The following is a 24,941-nucleotide window of genomic DNA, read 5'->3' as shown; positions in this document are numbered from 1 at the left end:
GCTCATAGTTGATTTTTACACTTGTCTTGATAAATTATCAGGGGAACTCTTTAGAAATATCCTCTTTGTTTCTCCTAAGCACAACATTAGCAAGGGGTTTTGTCATTAACTTCACTTTTATGCATTAAAAGAGGGAGGGGGAAGACACTACATTTTGGGATTTCAAAATGATTTTTCCCTTTTCTGCATATTTTTTTCTTGCTCATCACTTGGATTTTTTTTTTTTTTTTTTTAGTCTCATGTTGCTGTTTTGTCAGCGATGACAATATGGAAATCCATACATATTGGTATTCCAATAGAGATTTGCCTAGCCAAACAGAAGCAAAAAATAAAAAATTACGTGAATACAAATGTATTAACTGCAAAGATAAATCACAACCCGCAGGCAACTTGAATAAGCTGAGGAAAGAGAGGAAAAGATGTGGTGTGGGGAGTGCAGCTTGAAACCAGCTGGAGTTGGAGGGTGGAACATCACACAAAGAAATCAGGAAATATTTATAAGCATAACTTTTTAGTATCACACAAGCAGAAAATGTGATTGAAAAGCAAGCAGGCCCACAACCACACAGCACTGGAAAAGTTTTATCGTCTTTGGAAATCATCTGTGCTCATTGTCAGGCTTTTTACAACTCTACCTTGGTTTGGAGGTCTTTTTCTTTCTTCTTCTCCTTCTCCTTCTTCTTCTTTTTATAAAGGGGAAAAAAAAAGTTTAAAAAATATGAACTTAGGAAAAGCCAATTTCATGTGCTGTTAATTTAATTCCCAACATAAAACCTTACTTCTTCTGATGGAAAATGAAATTACCCTTTCTACATCCATTTTATCTGTCAATTAAATTCTTTTTTTTTCCCCCTTTCCTCCCCTCAAAGAAAAAGGAACATGTACATTATTGGTTATATTTTCCGTGCTTGCAACAAAATGAAAATGGGAAGAGGTGGCATTAACTACAGTAAGTACACAAAACCTGCTTGATTATCATGTAAAGATGCTGGAATGACAACCCCAGAGACTTTGAATCTCCTTTGTGAGGTTGTAGATGTCTAGGCTAATTTTCATTTTCCATTTGTCCTGGTATTGCATGGCAAAGCAGTTTTAATAATGGGACTCTTCACAGCGTTAACTATTAACCTTTCTATTTCGTGGTATCTTAAAGAAATGGCTTTTGGAGGCAGCTTTCTCTGCCTGAATCTCTATGTGAATAAAGATAGGAAAATGAAATGCATCTTCTGGGCAGAAAGAGGGGATATTCACTGTGATCTATTCTGTATGATTAATTTCAGGGTGCTATTTGTCCCTTCTATATGTTGTCATTATTTGACAGTTATGAAAAAATCACCTACTTTGGTCTGGCTTGGTTATTACTTGTATTACGTTAAAGCTGACTGGAAAATAGTATTCCAAAAAATAAAATAAAAATCAGTGTTTCAAAATTGAAAAGAAAAAAAAAAAAAGAGGCAGTATTTTTTTTCTATGTGTTTTAAATGAAGGGGAAAAAAACCCCAACAAAACATCTTTCATGACCAAAACAAACCAAAAATCATCCTTTCAGTTTTTTAAGAGCATCCCTAAAAGGAGAGAAAAGCAGATGTCACTTTTTAGGTAAATCCTAGAAAATTGTATAGCTCAACGATAATAGTTTGTCTTGCACATGAAGTTCTGAAATGTTTTACTCCTTACCTGAAGCAAAGATACCATTGATAAATTGAAAATAAGACATTTTTACCACGCAGATTTTTTGGGGGTACGCAGGGACTGGCAGGCACCAGTGTTTGGGTGCTGAGGGGCATCTGCTGGTGAATATTTTCATTTGGCATTGCCACAACAGTCCTGCTACAAGTGGGGGTGGCAGGAGCAGCCACCCTTCAGCTGTGCCAGCTGGGAGTTCAGTGGCACTGAATTCCACGAGTGGATTTAACGCTGGTCTGAAGTGGTGAGGTTCAGCTAGATTTCTTTTTTCCTGCAGCGTTTTTTAGAGGAGAATAGCTTGGAGGCTGTGAGTCAGAGGGCTGAGCAAATGTGTGTCTTAAAACTTCTGCAACCAGATTTGCCAGAGGACATCTGCTATCTTTTCTCTTAGAACAATTTTCAAGGAGGATATTTTCCTCCACTGCCCTTTGTCTTCAGTGACCTTAAGAAGAAGGACAAGTGAAAGTTAAACACTTTCTGCTTACACCTGTAAGAGTTTGGGAAAGCTTAATGTGAAGTTCCTTGAATCTCTCAGGCATTCAGGCATTCAGTGAGGGGTATTTCCTGGGTGAACTTCTTCCTACGGAAAGTTTTTTTTGCATAGCTGAATGTATCTGAGTCTAAATAAATAAAACAATTTTTTTTTTAATATTTTTTCTCTCTTTTTTTTTTTTTTTTTTTTGTCCAACAATATACACATAGTAAACCAGAACTGTTTCAGGTCTGTCATGCATCTGAGGCATGAATTTCCTCATACTGACATATGCAAAAACCAAATACAATTTGGTTAAAGTCAAAACTAGTATTATACCAGAGGAGAGTGATTGAGTGAAAAATCAGGCCTACAGACTAGAAAGTGCATGTTTATATGTATATATGTATATATGTATATAGCTTCACTTTTTTTTTTTTTTTTTTAGCTTGACTACATCGAGTACATACGCCTGGAAGGCATTCAAATCATGCACTTGCCGTTATTTGTTACTCCTGAAATGATTAAAGTAAATCACATTGTTTGATATGAAAAATATGTTGAACACACACTTCTATTTTTCTCAGTGCTCTGCCCTCCATGCTGCATTTTGTAGCGTAATCAAAATGCAAAATACATTTTGAAAAATTAAGTGAGAGACACATGTGTGAATCATGAGGTTTATTTGCATGTTTGGCCCTTCAATTCATTAGGGATTTTGATTTTTCCAGGAGGGAAACTGTCATATTTACATACTCTTAGACAGGCATGCAAATATTAGTCAGAAACTATAGCTTATTCAATGCATTACAAGCTCCTGGGCTGCAAAACAGTAATTTCAGTTCCTGAGTAATATATGTTTTTGGAAATCTGGCATAATAACGCTGTATCATAGTATTGCCCACTAGGACCACTTATGATTTTGTCAGGTTTTCCATTATCAAGCCTTATATTCTGGGCCATGCTCATTGTACACCAGCCGTATAAATTTGTTATCTGACATGCATGCTCTCAGTCCCAGAGCAAATTTCTTTTGCAAATTTCACAAAGAAAAATCATGGCAGCTTATTCACAAGTTCCAGCTGAACCAGAGGGGACACAGCACCAAGAGCAGGAAAACCAACTAGCACAAGTCCTTTACGGCCACTTCTGTGTTTCTGTGATCTGACGTGTTGCAGAGGTTTGCTGCTGCAGATAGAAATATGCATGCCAAAGAACACAAACAGTGTAAATACACTGTTGGTAGCACCTGTCAAGTGGAAAAGAAGCATCTGTCACCTATCTGGGAAGTGGGATATGGTGTTTTATATGGCTTTGCTTGGCATAAATTCATGAAGTGATGTAACAGAATGGAGATTACTTCAATGTATACTGAAGCAAATAGTTTACATCAGCTGACTTCCCTTCTCCCTGTCCCCCATTTCAGGTGGAGTTTATTATAACTGCTAAAATTTCCCATGGGTAAATTCAGGCCTGGTTAGAGACAAGGTTACCGATAAGGTCAAGGAACCACTGCAGCAGAAACAGCTCACCAGGGTGATTTATGTGTGACCGTGTTCACAGGGGACTTAGGAGGGGGAAGAGACGAGGATCTGACTCCATGTTTCAGAAAGCTTGATTTATTATTTTATGATAGATATTATATTAAAACTATATTAAAACTATACTAAAAAAATAGAAAAAAAAATTCATCAGAAAGCTAGCTAAGAATGATAAGAAAAGCTTGTGGCTCAGACACAGTGTCCGAGCCAGCTCACTGTGATTGGCCATTAATGAGAAACAACTGCATGAGACCAATCACAGATTTACCTGTTGCATTCCACAGCAGCAGATAACCATTGTTTACATTTTGTTCCTGAGGTCTCTCAGCTTCTCAGGAGGAAAAATCCTAAAAAAAGGATTTTTCATAAAAGATGTCTGTGACAATATATGTGCCAAAGGTTTCTTTAGCCAGTGTCAGAGAAACAGTGTGATTATTGTCATAAGAGGTGCTACCTTCAGCTTCTAACCTTAATGCCCCAGGACACATCCACATTTACATTTATTTACCCTGGGTGAAGCTGGGTACATGCTGGGTACAAGCTGGGTGAAGCTTAAACACATGCTCCTGGCTATTTCAGCAAGTGAAGAAAGTTAAAATGTTTATAATGAAAAACCAGACTCAGAGATGAGGAAGATTGATATCCTTATAGAAATTCATCAGAAGAACATATTGTTCGAACCATAGGGACTGAATTAACCAATACACTCTTTCAATTAATATTAACAGGTAGGAAAAAAAACTGACCTACGTGAAAATTTTTCTTTTCTTTGTGCTAAAATATTAAAGACAACAATATCTGCTGCAAGTCATCACAGGAGCTTTGCAACTGTCCTAATCTTATTTTCACTAGACCATTTGAGGAACTGGGATGAAATGATTTCTCCAATTCATGAAATTTATGTAATACACTGATATAAAAGCAGCTCTGTAGAATTTGAGTTCTAGTTATGCAATCAGGAGGATGCATAGGACATCTTGACATGGCTAGAGGAGACAAAATTAATAACTAGTGGACATCTGATACATGTTTGAAATTAACTTTTTTGTTGTTGGTTTGTTTTTTTTCTGCTTAGAAGTCTAATTATTAAAATGTTCATGCTTTCCATACACCACGAATTCTGTCAGATCTCTTATTGTGCAGAGGAGATTTGTATGTAAAAATCTGCTGTTCTCTAAATCCTCAAATGTACTGGAAACTGTAAAATATTTGAAAGGACTGTTGCAATCTGCCATGTTCATGATCTACGGGTTTAGGATTTCTCTGTGTGCAGTTGCAGAGTTCTCCAATGGTCCATTTTGCTGTACCAATGACATGTAGACTGTGGCTTGGTGGTAGATACTTGAGCTATGCCTTACAACCCACAGTGTGGTTCTTTGAGTATTTGCTAGAGGCACTGGAGATCTTTGTACTTTGAGGTGGCTCCAAGCAGTATTAAGGCTTGACAAATTAAAGGCTTGACAAAGTTCTGCTACAGTAACGATCGTGCTTCTTTGTTCTGATGTAGTCCAAACACCACTTCCCTGCAACATGCTTGTCTAGGAAACAAAGTCAGCATTTAGCAATGGCTCAAGAACTTTTCTAGAGTCTTGGGAGGCTTTTACAGGTCACAATGATTTCTGTGTCGCTATTTCTAGGCAGATGTGGAAGCCTCATTTAGCTGGTGTATGTCAGTGTTAACAGATTATCTGCCTTTTGTCAGGGGTCAAGAAAGACACCTGAAGAGTTTTCATCTTATAATTTCTATTCTTTGTTTTATATAATTAGTGTAGTAGTACACCAAAAAATAATTATCTGTATTTCACTGATTATCTTAATTTACATAAATTATAATAATGCAGATTTGAGGGAGGCAATAGAATCCATTAAACAACACAGCAACACAACATTTTGGTTGCAGCCCCAATCCTGCTCTTCACCTTAAGTATGGCTATAGGCTACTCACTGTTTCCCCTCCTATTTATGTCTTTCTTGTAAATTTATATTGTTTATGAACAACTCTTCACAGCTTGGTTTATCACTAACTGTTGTGTAGACAGTCTTCCAGAAAAGCCAGCTTGGATGAGACATTTAAATCCTGTTGCAATAAAAGGAAATGTAAGACAGGGTATTTTATATACTTACAAGAAAATAATTGTCTTTTTGGACAAGTAAAAAACATTGCTTATGATCCCGAAACCCAAATTTTTTCAAGATAACTCACTAGCAGAATGTTGCAATCAAATATATTCTTTCTCTCTTACTCTTCTGTGTTGGATTTATTCTAGTCACATGTGTGGGTTGAGAAATATACAAAAAAACCCCGGTGCTTTCATTAAGATTAGAGAGCTGCAGCCCTTAAATCATTCATTTATGCAATTTTTAACTGTTTTTAACTAGCACAAAATAGCTCATTGGAATTATGCAAGTATAGATCATTTTAATTTGAATCATTGTGGAATCATAAAGGACTCCGTTCTTTAATTTTGTGCCTTCAAGACAGACACTTTGATTAAAAAATAATAAAGCATGAGAGCTGGAGGGTCCTTGCAGGTTCTTCCAGCTATCATGGATCCCTGATCTTTGGTACTAATTCTTCTCATTAATATTAATAAAGGGCTGATAGGCCATCTCAAAGCATAGTACAAACCCCATGCAATTAATTGCTTGTAGTGTTTTTATGCTTATTTTGCACAATGAGAAGTGATGCCTCAGGAGTCTAAATATCAGTTAATCGATAATATAAAATTCACTGGAAATGAGCCCTTCAACTCTCTTTTTCTCATAGAATCACAGAACCATTTAGGATGGAAAAGACCTTTAAGATCATCAAGTCCAGCTGTAAACCTGATACTCCTAAATCCACCACTAAGCCATATCCTCAAGGGTCACATTTACAGATTTTTTAGATACCTCCAGCGATGGTGACTCCAGAGTTCCCTGGGCAGATCTCAGCTGGCTGCAGGCTCCTTGCAGTTACTTGTAAGCAGCAAGAGGGTGTCCCTTAAGCTTCCTTTTCTCCATGCATATGTTGTACGAAATATGAAAAAAAAAAAGTTAAAAAAAAATAGGGTAATATCAGTGCAGGTTTTCCCTAACAGAGTTTGTTACAAATTTTCTGTAACACATGGGTGATGTTCTCTGTGCTCATGCAGCCCATAATATAAGGTGATACTTACATTAATAGAGGTATTCAGTTTCCTGACCTCTATAGGCATTTGATGCCATTTTAGACTTCCAAAATTTTCCATGGTCTAGTAAGTACCATGGAGGAGATCAAAAATAACATCAGGAACTTATGTTTAGGAAATTGGAATATAATCTACAGATATTTATATATAATTGAAATCAACTAATTGTTTCAAATTCCTGTTTTTCAATAGAGCTATCATCAAAAATATTTCTACAGATATGCATGTCTGGAGTGATTTCATTTTATAGCATGATTTTTATTGTTATCAAAGTGGTACAGAAAAATATTCGTACTTTTCTCCTAGGATAAAAAAACCCAGTCCAGATTACAGTAGATTTTAAGTAAGAAATTAATTTTTCGAGTTTATCAGATGGGCTTCTGTCATCTGAAGCAATATACATTTAATACAGATATACCATTGAGGAATACTCCAGAAAGTGAAGCTGGAAGACTACCCACAGTCACATGAAAATTAACTTTGCTTTTTGTCCTTAGATTTTATTTTAATATTTTTGTTAGCAATTTTATTATTAACAATATTTTGTTAGCATTCATTTTTGTTAGCAATTTTGCTTTTAAATCTTCTTTTACTATGCTTTCTCTTATTTCTGTCTTGAATTGTGAAATTGCAGAACTGTGTTTCTTATTACCAATTGGATCAGAAAACCTGATCTAGGAAATAAGTTTCTAACCAATTTTTGTGCCTTGTTCTACAGTCTTATGTGGAAGAAAATCTCTTTGGGTTTTCTTTCTCAGTGTCACATTTTTCAGCACACTGAAGGATTTCTGTCCTTGATGTACCTGACATGGTTCTTGGAAGAGTACAGGGAGATTATAGCCCAAAAGCAGTTTTGTTAAGCACTGTTTTTTTTTTATAAATCTTCCCAATTTCAAGCAGGATTAAAACCAATTACATGGGGTTTTTTTAATTAAAAAAGAAAAAAAGAAAAAAAAAAGAGAGAGAGAAAGAGAAGACAATACAGACAAATTTGTACATAGCCCTTTGCTTCTCCTTTCAGTGCAGCAGTTTTTATGGGGTAAAATGTATAAATTCTTTTTCTTTTCCACTTCTGCATAACAGAAAGGTGATTGCAGGAAAAGTAGATGGAACACCAAGAATAAATCCTTTAGAACAGGTTCCTGCAAATTTGGAAATGTTAACTATGCTGAGTTGGGTGGCATCCCTCAACTGCACCTGGTTACTGATGGTTTTGGTCAATGAAATATTTCAGAAAAATAAGAACTTCTCTCCCATCCTGAACTGATCTACAAAGATGACTTGCTGACACTACAGAACCAAAAGGAAAATGATTTGGATTTTGTTCACTTCTTTTTAAATACAAATATAATATTACACTAAATTGTTTGTATTGGCGTAAAGCTTTAACCCCAGTTGGCAACAAGGTACAGCATTCTCTGCTACCCTGGGCCCCCTGGTAAGGAGGAGAATTGGGAAAAAAAAAAAAAATTAAACCTCCTGGACTGAGATAAGAACTATTTCATAACTGTAAAAAATACATGACAAAATCATAATAAATTATTTAATACTCTCTAAATTAGAGAGAGGAATAGAACTCAAGGGAAACAAGTGATGCAGAACAAAATTTCTCACCACCTGCTGACCAATGTCCAGCCCACCTACCAGTGGTGATCTGTCCCTCCAGCTTACATATTGGGCATGATTTCTTATGGTGTGGAATATAATTTTGGCCGTTTTGGGTAATCTGTCCTCATCATGTTCCCTTTACTCCCTCATGGATTCTTGTGCCTTTGCTCATAGCCAGAGTATGGGACTCTGAAAAGTCCTTGATTTAGAATAAGGACTGCTGAGTGACCACATCTGTGTCTTATTAATAATATTTTCATACTAAATCATAAACACAGCACCATTACAGATACTAGAAGGAAAATTATCTCACCTGAAACCAGGGCAACTGGGGATGGCCAGATATGGGGATGTGGTGCTGTAAAGCTAAATGACCAATAATATCCCTACTTTTTGTCATTTGCATTCAAATAGATATTTATGAGCTATTGTACCTACTGGTTTAGATGGTATTTCAAATAGAATGCACTCTAACAAAGAATCCCCACAATAAATTTTTATTTCTGTTTGGTTGTTGGTTTTCTGTTGCATCATGGCACAGAAAATGGATTTGAAGGAGGCTGGGCTGTGGTTATTTCAGATTGTAACATTTTGGGGCCTACAGAAAAGGGTTTTCTGCTGCATGTGGCTCACAATAACTGGTTAAATCCTGCAGCTACTCCTATGGGCTTTTTACAGCTGGGTGAAGTATTTTTAGCAAGAGAAAAGTACATTTTCATGCACACCTCTGCCTGTATTGTTTTATCAACAAGTATGAATTTATAAGGTCAAGTCTCATCCTTCAAGTAGTCTTCGTACACACATGCACACATGAAAGAAAATGGTTTTAGGAAATGTCAGAATGCTTTATATCAACATTTTCAGAATGAACTGGAATGTTTCATTTCAAAATGTCATTTTCATTTTGAAATTGATCTTTTTAAAGGGTAAGAAAAGGAAAACAAAAGTCTTAAATAACTTGAAAATGAAACACAACATTTTCCAATTTGAACAAAACTTCCTGGCGTGCAAACCCAAGCCCATTGATTTATTTTTTCTTTACCACTGAGCTCCAAAGTCAGCTATTCTCACGAGATGAGTGTTTTACTCATATTCCAAACCAGTGGTCAGCTAACAGTGCAGTTTCTGTTTTCTCTGTGCCTGCACACAGGATGTGCTGTCAGGTGTATCTTTTACCACTGGAGGTTTCAGGCATGACTTCATGGCTGTGCAATTCCTGCCCCTGCTCTGTTGAGAGTGATGGTAGGTACCTTAAATTGCTATAGAATAAAATTTTGTCCAAGGAAGATCCACAAAAGTGAGAAAAACTACAGTTTTGCCCTTTTTAAAGAGAAGCCACAGCAAGGCGGAAAACTCCAGGGATTTCAACAGGTAGAACCCTATAGAGTTCCTCCTGATTTTCTTTTTTTCTTGGGTTCTAGATTGCTTAGAATCCACTTGATTCATGAGGGCAATAAACAGCCCCTTCCTAGACATCCCTTCCAATCAGCAGGGTGGCAGCAGCCAAGAGCTACCTGAACATTGCTATTGCCTTCTGGTTCACTGTGTGCATCCTGACGAGGTCATGAATATAAAATTCTATTTTTTTTTTTTCCAACTCTTACTATGTAAAGATTCTTTTTTTTTTTTTTTTTTTTTTTTTTTTTTAAGTCAAATATTGCAAAAAGTATAAGAGAGGACACTGCAGGTAATTAAAGGCAAGCCAGTCTGGCATAGATTCTAATTAAAAATAAAGAAAACATTAACTTGAAATTAGCTGGAAGCTTTTTACCTTGTGAATCCACTCATTCTATAAAAATGTTGGTCTGAAATATAACATCTGGAACAAGTTCTTTTTCATATCACTGTCATTTGATGCAGCTGATATTAACAGCCTGAACAAGCCAGGCAAACAATTACCTCTCTGTCTCACAAACTCTTTTCTCCAATGTCATTAACCTACCCAGCTATTATGAAGGACTTGTCACTGCTAAACTCTGACTTAAATGTGCCATTCATCATACCCTAAGAATATATCAACAAAGAATTAGAAGCTAAAAATACTCCTAACAGCAATTAGTGCAGTTTCATGCAAAGTGGGTCTTGCAACATATTTCCTACTTTTGATAAAATAAAGGTGTGAGTGTTCAGGTCTAGAATGTATGTTTCAGCACACTTAATTTTAGTATCCCATGACCTTTCAGTTTAAAAAAATAATGAAAAAAACTAAATAAGCAGATAAAACAGATTAGTTCTAATTACCTGGTTACAGAGATTTTTTTTTCCTTAAATACCAATGTAGTATTTATTTTTCGTTTCTTTTTCATTTCTTTTTAATTTCTTTTTCTCAGATTAAGAATAAGAAGCAAGGGAGAGATGGTGTGGTATGGGAAACCATGTCCATGGATGGTAAAACCAATCTAAACAGTTTGGATGGGGCATGTAGCAACCTGGCCAAGTGTAAGGGTGTATGGCAAAGGGATTGGAATTTGATAGGTTTTAAAATCCTTTGTAGCCCAAACCATTCCATGACTTGACAACCTTAAAACTCTTTTCCAATCTAAATGATTCCATGGTTCTATTATTCTATAATTTAATTTTGGTCCAAGCTCTTCTCCTGATTCCCTCATTTTCTGTGTAAATCATGCAATGATTCCTTTGGACCCTCTCTGGGCTGATTCAGTAAACTTATTTTGTAGCAAAATATATTCAGTTTATTGTCAAGTTTTGAACAAATGTGAGTAATAAACAAATAAAGAGGGAGGAGATAATTTCACTTTCAGCAGTAACAAGCCATTTAAACTTCAACTTCATGAATATTTTCTCTGTTTGAATTCAGTAGGATAATATGGCCTCCAAAATTATTAAATTATTTACTATAGTTAAAGTCAATGTCTGCCACGTAATAAAGCTTCAAATTTATTTTTTTTCCTGTGGTACAGGAAGTCACATTATACGAGCATATAACCCCAATCAAACTGGATCCCTAAGAAACTCTGAAATCACTTCCCAAGGAGCCTCCAGAGGCAGTTGACTAGCGGTGTATCCAGCTGATTTCCAGCTGGGGAGAAGATGTATAAGATAACAACAAAAATCACTATAATTAAAAAAAAAACCAAACCTATTTACAGAAAAAAAATTCTGATGTATCCCCTCAAGATAACATCTCCAAAGCTTTAATGATCTCCTTGGACAAAAATTAGTTTTTCTGCTATTTTTCACAAAACTCTCATTTTACAACAAAGTATTACCGTAGGAGGAGACTCCAGAAAGCCCAGATGTGTTTCATCATCTCATGAGGGTAAGAGGACTACACTGTAATAATACTTGTATGAACAAGCCCTTTCCTCAAAGGACTTGCAATTCAAATAAGTAGGAATAATAATAATATGACACATTTTGAGAGGAATTCTTGGAACAAACAATGATTGCACAGTTCACCTGCTGTGACACAAGTGCTCAGATTTGGTAGATATTTACTTGAGATATATGAAAAATTGTCATAGAATTTACTGAGTTGGAAAGCACCCATCAGAATCACCGAATCCAAATCTTGGCCCTGAGATCACACTGTAGAATTTCCTGCCCTATCCCAGTGGTAGAACTTTCCCCACCCTTAGCAACAGGGGCAGAGAGGGTGGTGTGTCCATCATTCCCAGTCCAATGGGTTAACATAAATTGGAGTGGTTTTTATCTCCAATTAATATTCAGAATTGTGATTTACAGCAGCAGAAATGCCCAGTTCAAAGACAGGACAGAAACATATGAAAGGCAGATTTCCTCAAATCCTGCAGTGAGAATACCCAGACGGCAAGAAGCCAAAGTCCACAAAATGTAGTGTCTTGATGAAATAATGAAAATTCCCACAAATTCATGGGAATTTACCATGAATTTGTGGGAATTTGCCATGAATTTTTGCCGTGAATAAAATTGCCATGAATTTGTGGGAATTTGCCATGAATAAAACTGCCACATGGCAGTTTTAACAGAAGACTTTCTTTGCGATTGGTGGGTTTGCCTAACTTTATTTTGGAGATTTTTCCATCATTAATTTACAGCTATTAAATGAACAAAGAGAGCAGAATGAGCAATAAAGGTGCTGGTAATCGCTGGAGTTGTATTTCACAGTTTGGTACAGTTAGCTGAACAATAAGGATTGTACTCCTAGCAAGGAGTCACACACAACCTACCTGTGATTTAAAGCATGCTTCTCCCTTTCTTAAACACCTATTTAAATACAAATCAATGATTAAAGTAATTTTTCTTGGCAATCAGGAGCACCTCCATCTCTGCATTTTTGTCAACATTAGCATTAAAACCCGTCGGAGACCGTGAACAAAGTTCAGCAATGGTGTGGAACTGAGTTCTAGTATTCCACTAACAGCTAACATCACCCAGACAATTTCGGCTGGGTATCCCATCTCTTCTACACCTAGGACCTCATAGGCAGGAGCCTGGAGTCTTGGTGGTCAGTGCTGATGATCATACATCCCTTGCATGTTCAGTGACAGAAATACCACAGGGTAGGGAGCAGGTGTGAATTACCCAGAAGCTGCCAGACTGGTGGTGCATGCTTGAAACAGCTGTGAGGGGTCCTGAACAAAGCACAGCAGTTGTAGTGAGAAAACTATTAGCATATGCATGAATAAGTGGGTGTGAAAATGCTGGCTAACAACATGCAGTGAGTACTGTCTTCCAGCTGAGTAGGTGTAAAAAGCATCCTCTTGACGAAGAAGTGTGAATTTCAGGGAGACAAGCCTGATGAAAGATAAAGATTTGTGTTTGTTTCATTTGTTTAGATAAAGGGCCTTGTACTTCTGCGGTGTTCTTCTGTCATAATTCGGTGAGTTTTGCCCCGGTTTAAGGCACATAAAGCAAGCGCAAAATAACAGGACAGCAACTGCGTGGGGCTGGGAATCACAATAGGTTTTGAGCCAGCTCTTTGAGGTCAAAAATGTAACTTTCTCACTGGTAATACTCATCAGAACTTCAGTGCCTTCACCAGGCTGCACAGAGGTCATGGCCCAGACTTCTGTATGGCTCTTTGTTGTATGTGCCTGTTAAGACTACCACTAAAAATCGAAAGAGAAACTGAGCCATCCCTTTGCTGGAGATCATAACTGTCCACTAAAAAAGGACGCTTAAAAATTCTGCTCCTGGGCACTTGAGGGCATTTCACATTTCGGCTGCTCACAATTTATATTTATTTGAAAAATTGTGTTGCTCGGCAGTCTTTTCTAATAGCAATATAATGGTATTGCAGCTGGAATTTAATGGTACACTATTACACTTCAGGGCAACCACAGCACAAGTGTATCAATTCTGGGATGAGTCAATGGTGAAAAAGCAATATTGAGGTCATATTTTTCCTCTTTCTATACATCAGAGAGACAGAGGTATACAACTTTTGGCAGAAATGTAAAAGATTATTTTTCAGTGATCTAGTTTTATTCTAGACAAATTTCTGTATCTCTGACTTGAAGGTTTGCAGTTCTACCTTGTTCTGTTCTCTGACAGGAGCTGTCACAGGGATATCAGAAGAGTTACCGACAAAGCAATAAATGGCATGATCTTCTACCTCATTTGCCTTTGTTTTTTACATAACTTTTCAGCATTCCTTGAAACTTATTTTCTGTCATAGATAGAGTGAACATGCGGTTGACACAACATGCTGTGGAAAGCAATAAGATTTTTGCTGGTTCAAAAGCTCACTTTTAATCCAGAATTTAAAAAAAAAAAGTCATCTCTTTTGCTATTAAACTTTGGGTTTTGCAGCTGATAGACATGTCATTTTTAAACTGAGATCAAATCAGATGTCTCCCGTGTTTTGCTGTAGGGGTTCTTGCTTCAATACCTCATTTAGGGAGAAAAGTCATCAGATCATAAAATTGGCCATGCTGGATCTGACCAGAGGTTCACTGAAGTCAATATTCTCTTTCCACTACTTCCCAGAAGCTGGTAAGTAAAGCAAACCAGAATAACAAGCAGGTCTGTGTACATTTTGCTGGTGCACACTTACAGCCTTCAACAGTTTGTGCCTCAGAAATTTCTTGAGCCAGTGTTTGCATGTTTAGCAGCCTTAGGTGGAATTTTCTTTAGTTTCTTTATGTGAAAATTTCTTGAATCCATGTAAACTATGAACTGTTAAAGATAGAGCAAATTTTTCTACCATGTTGCATCTATCTGACAGTCTCTCTATATAAATATTTTTTTGTATATATAGCTGTAGGTATAAGTAAATACCATAAAATAGCAGAAAACAAAAATAGGAAACAGAAAAGGATTACATATTATTGCCATTGCTGCAATAATCTCCTTCACAGAAAATTAAAATGAATAGCAAAATCTCAAGTCAAATTCACACCCCAAAAGAATCACAAATCTCCACAGTTTTGATAAACTACATTACCTTGTACTGATCTGCATGTAGTTGTTTAGCTTGAGAAAGCAGTCATCACCGTTCAGAGACACACAGAGAGGACATATTTTTGCAGTCTAGAGATTAAAGTCCTTATCTAAGTGGCTAAAGATCTTCAGCTACTGTCAAGAGCATTCTAATTAATTGTATTTTTAAAACTTATCAATGGATAGCATAAATGAACAGTCTTGCAAAGAGATAAGGCATTTTAAACCTTTACTTTTTAAGAAGAATACTAAAGTGAAAGTCTGCTTTATTTCCTTATACTCTACAGAATTTGCTGCCTAATAGCTGAGCTTCAAAAACAGGGATATCGAAGTACTAAGACAATAGAAAATTATGATATTCCCCCAGTTTATCACCTTAAAAATAGATTTGGATGGCACAAGACCACAGGTCTGGGCTGAACTGACAGTGTAGGGTCTCTGAAATGAGTACAAAAGTCAAAACTGTGTAACAAACAACAGCTTTTTGCATTATTTGGGACCAGTGAAGGTTTTAGGGCACTTGCAAACCTTAGCTGGGAAGTCACATGCAGTAGAGAGGTCATGCGAAGGAAATGGGGGAAAAGGAGAATTAAAGGGCTGAGTGAGCTGAAAACTGAAGAGGAGGAGGAATCCTCCACTGCACATCACCCACCTCCCTGCATCAGGACGTGGACAACTTTTGACTCCACCCCAGGCATTCCTCTTCAGAAGGACTGAAGCTTTCAACACTGGAACTCAGAGTAAAGTGAGCACAAATTTTCTGAGTAACAATGTTAGCTCTAAAGGGCATTTCTGTGGTAATTTTCACTATGTGCATTGGTATAAGTAGTAATAAGAAAAAAGGATTAGGCTTTTATTTAGACTGTTAAACATTGATTAAAGTAACAATAAAGCTTTAGTTTCAAATACAAGAGATACTGTTTCCTTTTGCACCAACGACATTTTTGAGTGTGGTACTATCAAGAGAGAAGATTTCTGTCTGTTGGGTAAAAAATAAACCAAAGCAGAGCAAAATGAAATTTAATTAGATTTTATTAATAAAAAAGAAACTAAAATGTACATATAAACCCAGTGAAATTATTACGAATTTCAAATTTCTATTGTAATTTCTGTTCTGACATTTATTCAAATGTCATCCCTAATTCTGTAATTGTGTCATGCCATCACAAAGACATCCATTTAATCAAAAGCCTTCTGCACCTGGGACACTGCTAGTCAATATGTAGTAAACAACCCATGTCTTCCAATCTAAAGTGGGGACACTGTGTTCCAGAGAGATCCATTGATCTCAAATGGCAGAGTTAGTCTTCTTTTTGTGAAAATAATCTTTCAAATAAAGCAACTTGAGTGTTTGAAGGTGTGAGCACTTTGATGTTTCAAAGCTTCAATTATTTAGGTACCACAGAGCTGAGCATTGTGTATCTGCCAAAGTCTGGTTTAAAAAGCTCAGATGGCTAAGATGTCATGTTCTTTTCAAAGTCTTCTGGTGACTGAAATTAAGAGAAAAGCCCTTTCATTTCAGTGACTCCTAAGGCTCTCTCAGCATCCACTCTGTTGTGCTTCAGCATGACACCATTAAATGCTTGCTTGCAATTTGAGTACATTGTCAACAGAGCAGATGTATTCTAACTAAGGAAGTGGCATTTATGCTGATAGACTGTGGTAAAAGAAAAACAAACAACCAGCACTCCCCCTTCCAGCTTCTGGTGTATCTTATTAAGGGATAAGATTCAAGTGCCTGGCTGAAAAGCAGTTTTACTCATACCATCATCCTTAATAATTAATTCAGTTTTGTCACCAGGATTGTGTAAAAGCAAGTGTCTACATCTCCTCAATTTACTACAGCTGAGGAGAGAACAATTCCGTCAGTGGTGCATCATGCAGCTTTCTCTTACTATTAACCTGTTGTTATTCCTATGTAGACTTCTGCACTGAGCTGAATTATGGTAATTCAGCAAGATCTGGCCCATGGAGCAAAATGTGGTATCCACAGAGCAGTGAGATCACCCTATAAATTAAATGGTTGGATAAAAGCTGTTGGTTAAGAGAGGTAAGGAACAATTTACACGTGGTGCTGTGAGTGTGAAGACATAGGCTGAACTCAACTTTTAGGCTCATAACTGAAGTATTTAGGTTAGAATACTTCAGATAAATTCCTTTCTGCTACTTTTTCAGCAGCTGGAAAGCTACAGAAACCTTCAGGGTGATTGAGATCTAAGCAGAATAAATTGTCCCTTCAGGAAGAATATTTGGTCATATAAATGAACTAAGGTACTAAATAAATTGTCTTAATTAAGAGCCTAAAATTCAATGGAATTAACATTTGCTTGTTTCTGTTCATGAAATGAGATGTGTTTTCCCTGATTAAAAAGAGGAAATAACATGAAGAAAGAAGTAAAAGACAGGTGGAAGAATTAAAGGTAAAAGAGGTAAGAGACACAAGCCCTTTACAGATCAGTATAATTTTTACGGTAGAGTCCAACTGTTTTGGTCAGAAAACAGCAGTAGATCTGAACAAACAGATTATTCAGTCACTCCCTGTCCCAGGATTTTTTCCCTCTTTGAAACATCTTGTGAACAGCCACTGGATGCACCACCAAAGAACTGGGTTTGCATCGCAAGGTCTTGGTAGTGCAGGGGCCATACAAGGGCATCTCTGAGAAGCTGCCAGAAGCTTCCCCCACATCCAGTGGAGCCAATGCCAGTGGGCTCCACAGATGGGACCTACCAAGCCCACCAGTGAAAGCGGTAACACCTCCAGGATGTGTTTCTAAGAAAGGGGAAGAACCCTTTGCAATGGTAACTACAGCCAGAGAGAAGTGAGACCATGTGCGAGGAGCATCCCTGCAGGCAGGCAGGGCAGTGCAGCAGGAGGGGCAGGAGCTGCTGCAGGCTCTGGAGCTCAGATTCCCCTGCAGCCCCTGGAGCAGCCCAGGCTGAGGCAGCTGTGCCCCTGCAGCCCAGGGAGGGCACGGGGGAGCAGAGATCCACCTGCAGCCCCTGGGGGAGCCCGGCCTGGAGCAGGGGATGCCCAAAGGAGGCTGGGACCCCATGGGAAGCCTCTGCTGGAGCAGGGTCCTGGCAGCAGCTGCAGAGAGAGGAGCCCAGGCTGGAGCAGGATTGCTGGCAGGACTTGTGACCCCATGGCAAGGATCCACCCTGGAGCAGCCTGTTCCTGAAGGATTGACCCTGTGGAACAGACCTGTGCTGCAGCAGTGATGAGGAACTGCAGCCTGTGGGATGGACCCACAATGGAGCAATCCGTGCAGGACTTTCTCCCATGGGAGGGGCCCCACTGGATCTGGGGAGGATGTGAAGAGTCCAAGCCCTGCTGAGGAAGCAGCAGCAGCAGAGTGTGTGATGGACTGACCACAGCCTCCACTCCTTGTCCCCCCATGCCACTGGGAGGGGGACAGTAGGAAAATGAGGAGTGAAGTTGAGCCCAGGAAGAAGAGAGGGGTGGGGTGGAAGTGATTACAGCGTTTAAGGTTCTTTTTTTTCTTATTGTTCTACCCTGATTTGCTTGGTAGTAAATGAAAATCTGTTTTGTTTGTGACAGTAACTGGTAAGTGATCTCCTCCTGTCCTTATCTCAACCCATGAGCCTTTTGTTGTATTTTCTTTATTTTCTTTCCCTTGTCCAGCCAAAAAGAGGAGTGATGGGGTGGCTTTGGTGGACACTGGGGTTCCAGGCAGGGTCAACCTTATTGTGGTACAGGCCAGCAAGCTGTCCTCTCCTAATGTCATATCAGCACTCTATTTTCACACTCAGGACCCTTCACTTCTGTGCTCAGTGAGTACTTGGTTTGTGGGTGGAGAACTGAAGTTTAAAGCATGAACCTGCAGTGTTGGACCTTGGCAGCTGAGCACAGATGTATGGAAAGACAGATGTTTGTATTCAATGCAACAAAACTACTATCTATTGACATTTTTAAAAGTACTTGTCGCCTATTCTCCCATTTAAATACAAATTACTTTTGCCTTTTTGGCTTTTTGGTGTTTGCTTTTTGGTTTTTTGGTTGTTATTTTTTTTTTTTCTCTCTTTGCTAAACTTCTCCCAGGAGAAGAACAATGCAGAATTTAGACCAAAAACTGTGAAGTTATTAGATCCCATTTTCTTGCAATGAAAATCTTTCAGCTTCAGACATGGACACCTAGGATGTGAGTGCACAGTTCCTGGGTGTGGAGGTTTTCAATGGAAGAGACTAAAGTCAACTGAGAGTTGCAGCATTAACTAGGGACACTGTAGGAATTAGAAGCCTCACATAAGGGACTGTGAACTTCCCTGCAACTTTAAAGTAAATTGCTTTTATTTCATCATTTCTCCACTATCTCCAGCTAAAGGACATACAAACTCCTATCCATGCTGACTATTATGTGCTGAGTTTTGCTTTGGGTTGCTGAAAAGTCTTCTGATATATTTGTTTATCTTTTTCTTATTTTTATTTAAAACATATACCTCGCAATACATAACTTTTTTTTTTTTTTGTTTTGCCTCACAATCATGACCATTTTTCCTCCTTTATTTAAAGACCAAGAGCTGGCAACGTTTTCTGTTCAATCAGCCCCATAGCACTGTTTAACCACACGACTTTGAGAGAATTTGACACCTTTCACAAAACCATGTGCTAGGTTACCAGGCAAGCAGAAAGTAACATAACCAATTAGACAATTAGTTAATTTGTATGAGTTTCTCAGGGCAACTAGGTGTAGAAAATTCCCTTCTGCTAGAAAACACAAGCTGGGGTGTTAAATTTGCTCAGCTTGTTCCTGATGTGTAAGGTAGGGGGAGGCATCATGACTGACTTCCCTGGGATCTCAGGGAGTGCACAGTGGATGACAATTAAAAAGATGGATGGACACTGCAAGTTGTTCCAAACCCTTATGCTGATCAGCCTTATTAATTATCACTGCTTTGCATTGCACAGACATGCAGGTAGTCTTTATGAAGCATGTTAGATGTGCTCTAAAGTGGGTGCATGAAATGCCTCATTTTGGTGTACCTCCCTTAAAAATAATCAGGTTGAGAATGCAGAGATACCTATTATCTCCTAGAAGAAGAGAAAAATCCATACTTTTGTAGTGAGATGAAACAGCAGGTCAACAAAATTTTAAATTATTTTTTAGTTGAAATTTATAATATAAGGTAGGGACAGAGAGAAATAAGCAGAAAGATTAAAAAATGGGGGAAAACATAGGAAATAATAGTAATACAATCCAAATCTAATTATTAAGATAAATGAAATTAATATTTTCTAATTTATTAAAACATAGTCAGGTCTTTGATAGCCTATGAAGTCTGGTGTCCCATCAATTATGTTCCCAAAAGATTTCTGGAACATTTTTTTAAGTGAGAAGTAAGTAAATTATGGTTTTGTCTTTTAAAGTGTGTTTTATTATGTCATTACTTCAAATAATGTCAGTAACTTGGTACCAGTTTGAATGGTTATGGAACATTTGTAATTCAAGGGGGTGTGATTATCAGTGTATATTCTGGTATAAAAAAGACTTTAGCCAGATTACTTTTTATCGGCTCATGAATTTAGATGCAGTTCCTTTAGCTCCATAACACAGCTGTCTGAGGGTAGATATATGCAGTCCTTCAGACTGGCTGCCATTGAAAACTTGTACTGTGAGCCCTGATAGTTTGCATTGGGAGGAACTCTACTGGTTCATGGGTAAAGATATTTTTAAGGAAAGGAAAAACAAAAAAAAGGTAGAACTGAGAACTGAGAGTCAAGCAACCATTTCATAAGCTAAGATCTGTTTTTGAGTCTCATCCTGTGGACAAAATGTGCTGGTCAATCACCCAATGCCATTCAGTAGATTTAATGCAGGTTTTAGCTTCTTACCCAAACAAACAAAACCTGTATGCTGTCTGACATGAAACCATTAATTTAAATGCCAAATTCATTCTTTACACTTAACGCGTTTGCATTTAGATTCTAAAGCCATTTGCGAAGTGGGGAGGGAGGGGGCAGAAGCAAAGGTTGGCAAAATTCATAGTGCCAGCAATTTTCCATCCATTGAAGATTAAATGCAGCACATTCTGTATACACCTACGTGACTATCACACACGGCACAATAACCCAGGAACTTCAAATGATTTAATTGGCAAGCTGCATGACTCTGAAAAAAGCCAGAGGAATAATGCAGAAGTTACTCATGTGAACTTGGTCAAATGGCTTTTAAAAGATGACAAAAAAAAAAAGCCTTCTTATGAAGGAAGACACAAGTCATGCTTCTGGTTAATGTAGATTAGAGTTTGTAATATAATGTGTACATTTCTGTCAGGACAGAGCTGAATGCGGGCACAACTCACTGACTGATCTATTGGAGTTGGACTTTGTCAGCTGAATGCTGTGAGTAAAAGACTCCCTTATTAGACACAGATGAAGATTAGGAACTAAAGGGCAGAGTTTAGCAGAAAAAAAAAAAAAAAAACTAGGATTTATTTCAGCAGAGTAAATAAGTTTAGGAAATATCAGAGTACTATGAAGTGAGAGAAAGAAAAGTTTTAACAGTTTCTTGCAGCTCCTGAGCAGCCTCTGCTGCTGTAGGATATTGACCACATTCACAGGAGATTTTGAGAGGTCATTTACTCAATATTCTGGGAACCAGCTTGGACATAGCTTCATGTCTATGAGGACTACAAAGCTTAGAGGGTTTTTAATGAAAGGAGGAAAGAAATAGAACACGAACTTATTCTGTTCTCTTCTGACATGGATGGAAAAAGTTGTAAAAGAGGTCCTTAGTTTGTATTCTCGCAGAATGGTAGAGCTGGTTTAATGTGCGGTAATGCAGGCAGAGAGGGTGAAATGATCTGTAATTAATGCTGAGTGTAAAGGGTTTAACAAGATTATTATGGTCGCCAGTTTTTGATAAGTGCAATAATACATTTTGAGAAGAGCTGACTCTTTGGGGCAAGACTTGTAAACTGGCATCTTGGTGTCTGTTGGGAGTTCTCAATGTGTATCTCAGAAAACTTTATAATTCATTCCCCTGCTGTTAAGTGTTATTAAACTTGCTTAAAAAACATGTTGTGTGTCATCTATTTTGTCTCAGGTGAGTATAAAATTGTGCTGATGCTAAATGCTTGGAATATTTTAACTACAGCTTGCAAGGATCCACAGAATTGATTGATGCCCAGTCCAAACATCGCACTGATGCTGCATAAGATAAATAGAATATGTAAAATAATTTAAACAAAAAATATTTGGAGGTTTTATTGTTGCGGTTGGAGTTTCCTTTAATTTGGTTCATGTTTTGGGTTTCTTCATCTGGTTTGTTGCTTAGTTTGTTTTTGGTTCTGATTTTGTCTTGTTGTTTTTGGTTTGGGTTTTTCTTTAAATTAGTGTGGAAAGCTACTAAAGTTATAAGGAAGAAGAACCTCACTTAACAGGAATCCATGGGGAAAGCTGAGTTTGAAGGGAGCCTTTTCTACAGTGCAGCAAATGCAGAGGAACTTTTCCCCTGTTCCTTGTCCTCTAAGACCCATCCTGTAGCAGCAGTAAAAGAAATAATACAAACCAGGGTGTAGTTTATGTGCTGTTGGTACAGCATTTTGTGAATGTAAAGTGCTATGCAGGTGCTGTTATTAGTATTATCAGGTGAGTTTCTCCTTGCATAAAAGAGAAAAATTGCATCAATATAATTGCTGTGTCCTGAGTCTCTGGGTGTTTTTAATTAGTGCACTAAGAGTGAAGCTTTATGTAAGGTACTGGGACCTTTATGAGTGTATCCACCTCTACTGTGGCCCATCCACATTTTTGACCAGTTTATTATCCCTTACCTTAGCATTTGCATTCATGCAGCTTGAGTCTGGTATGTCTCAACTTTTCCTTTTTCCCTTTTATTTTTTTAAATATTTTCCTCATTCAGAATGTATTTGAATACAGGCCTAAATGTAAGCATAGACTTATATCCCATTTCTACCAGTGAGATTTAGGCATTTTCCTAAAAAATTTAGTAGTTTGCTACTACTAAAAAGAGTGATCAACAAAAAATACAACATCCCAGCTACTCAATAAAGCTAAGTAAAGGAGTGTCAGAGTAGAATTCCTCATCCATTAATTCTATTCACTTGCAAATGACAAAAAAAAAAAAAAAATCAAATATGTGGATTTTTTTTCCTGCAAAGGTAACTTGATGAATTCTGTAGAGTAATGTATGATCAGTGAAGCTAAGAGGCACCTATGATATGACACTAGAACATGAGAAATTCACATTAATTTCCCTTGCAAGTACTAGCTCAAATGCTGATTATTTTTCAGGAGACTTTGTTTGGGTTTGGTTTTGTTCAGGCATTTTGTATCTATAGGTTTTTTTTATTTATTTATTTGTTTGTTTTATTGTTTCTCAAGGGATGCATTGACTGAAACACAAGGAAGTCAAGTGTTAATCCAGGTTTTCCTTCCAATGAACACAGGTGTGGACCTCTTAAATGAGCAGCTGTAGGTAACCTTAGCCATTAAACATCAAATAAACCCTTTCATTTTGTTAAACACTGAGTGTGGCCACAGTTAAGTGACAACAAGGCTCTGCTGTGTCTCAGCACTGATTGGCAGCAGGCATCAATCATTATTCTGGCAAAGATCTTCAGGAAGGCATCACTTTGTTACAATTCTGGCAGGTTTGAATGGGATTATTTCGGATTGGTTTACCAATAACTGTCGTGCCCAAAATCTCAACACAATAAGAATTCATCACTGGTGCCAATCACACACTTTGTGCCAGCCTCAATTCCCATCCTCATAGTCTTTATCCTCACTAATGCTGCAAACAGAATCACCAGGCCAGAGGGGTGAGGAGAAACAAATGGTGCAAACCACCAAGAACAAGACTGGAGCTTCCCCTGACATTTGGGAGAGGCCTGAGTGTTTTGTTCTGGAGAGCCACCATTTCACCGGGTCATGCTGCCCATGGAGCTGAAAATATCTGAATAGACAAGAAAAAGCAATAATTTCATATGATGATTAGTGATTCCTGCTGATTGAGTGGACAAATACTTAGGCACATAAATTTATGGTAATGACAAGGTCCAGGGCCCTGTTGTTATCTGAGCACTAATTGGGGGGTAGGAAAATATAAGAAATTAAGTCAAAGAGGGAATAAATGTCATTTCCAAGGTCTTATGGAAGTTTTCTGTTAAAACAGAATTTGAAATATGTTGCTGCCATGCTAGAGCAGCAATAACCAGTAGATACATTCCAGAAAAGGGACAACCTTATATGCAGGGTCAAATTGAAGACACAATGAAGGTGGAGTCTATTCATCATGGAAGTAGCTGGAATGCAAATTAACTTTAGAAAACATTGACTGTAATTCAGCCCTACATGCCACAGAAACATAGAAAATAAGATTTTGATCTATAGAAAAAGAAGAAAGGGAACATGGGAAAAATCATATAGGTATTGGGGACACCCTATTTCCAATATACACTTTCTGAATCCAGATACTTTAGGGATAATAAACATCAATACTACCTGGTTTCCACCAGAACTGCATAACCATGTCATCAGATTTTCCATTATCTTCTCCTTGTGAAGAGACCAGGGTGCTTTCTTATCTTCTAGATTCTGCAATAACAGGACATCAACCCCAAGATACAGCATTGTATGCACTGACAACATTGTATGCACTGACGTAGCAAAAGGATGTGGTAGACAAAAGGAAAGTTGGTTGTGTACAAAAAATACTGAAAGTGAAATTTTCTTCTGAGGTCTTCCAAAAATAGATAGAGCTGATGGGGATCACAGACTCACAGATTTCTGCTATCAGCAGAAGAGCCCTCAATAAATGAATCATTGACAGCATGGAAATGACACTGATTCAAGCTTCCTAATATGGCTCTTTCCTTGGAAAATTTGAGAACAGCATCATCAGCAAGAAATTAATTCACTTCTTTAGGGCCTAGAGCTTTGAGGGACAGTGCATATCTCACACCATGTTTATGTATTTGTATATACTTATATATTTCTTAAGGACAATAAATTGATTAAAAAAAAACCCAAAAACCTGTGGGTTTTAGATTTTTTTCTGAACCCTGTATATTTCAGTCCTTCCATCTCATTTACATTTT

The sequence above is a fragment of the Agelaius tricolor genome, unplaced genomic scaffold (genome assembly GCF_023055355.1).
Source record: "Agelaius tricolor isolate 1412-34295 unplaced genomic scaffold, bAgeTri1.0.p SCAF_4, whole genome shotgun sequence".
In the NCBI taxonomy this organism is placed as follows: Eukaryota; Metazoa; Chordata; class Aves; order Passeriformes; family Icteridae; genus Agelaius; species Agelaius tricolor.
This window is presented reverse-complemented; position numbering follows the sequence as displayed.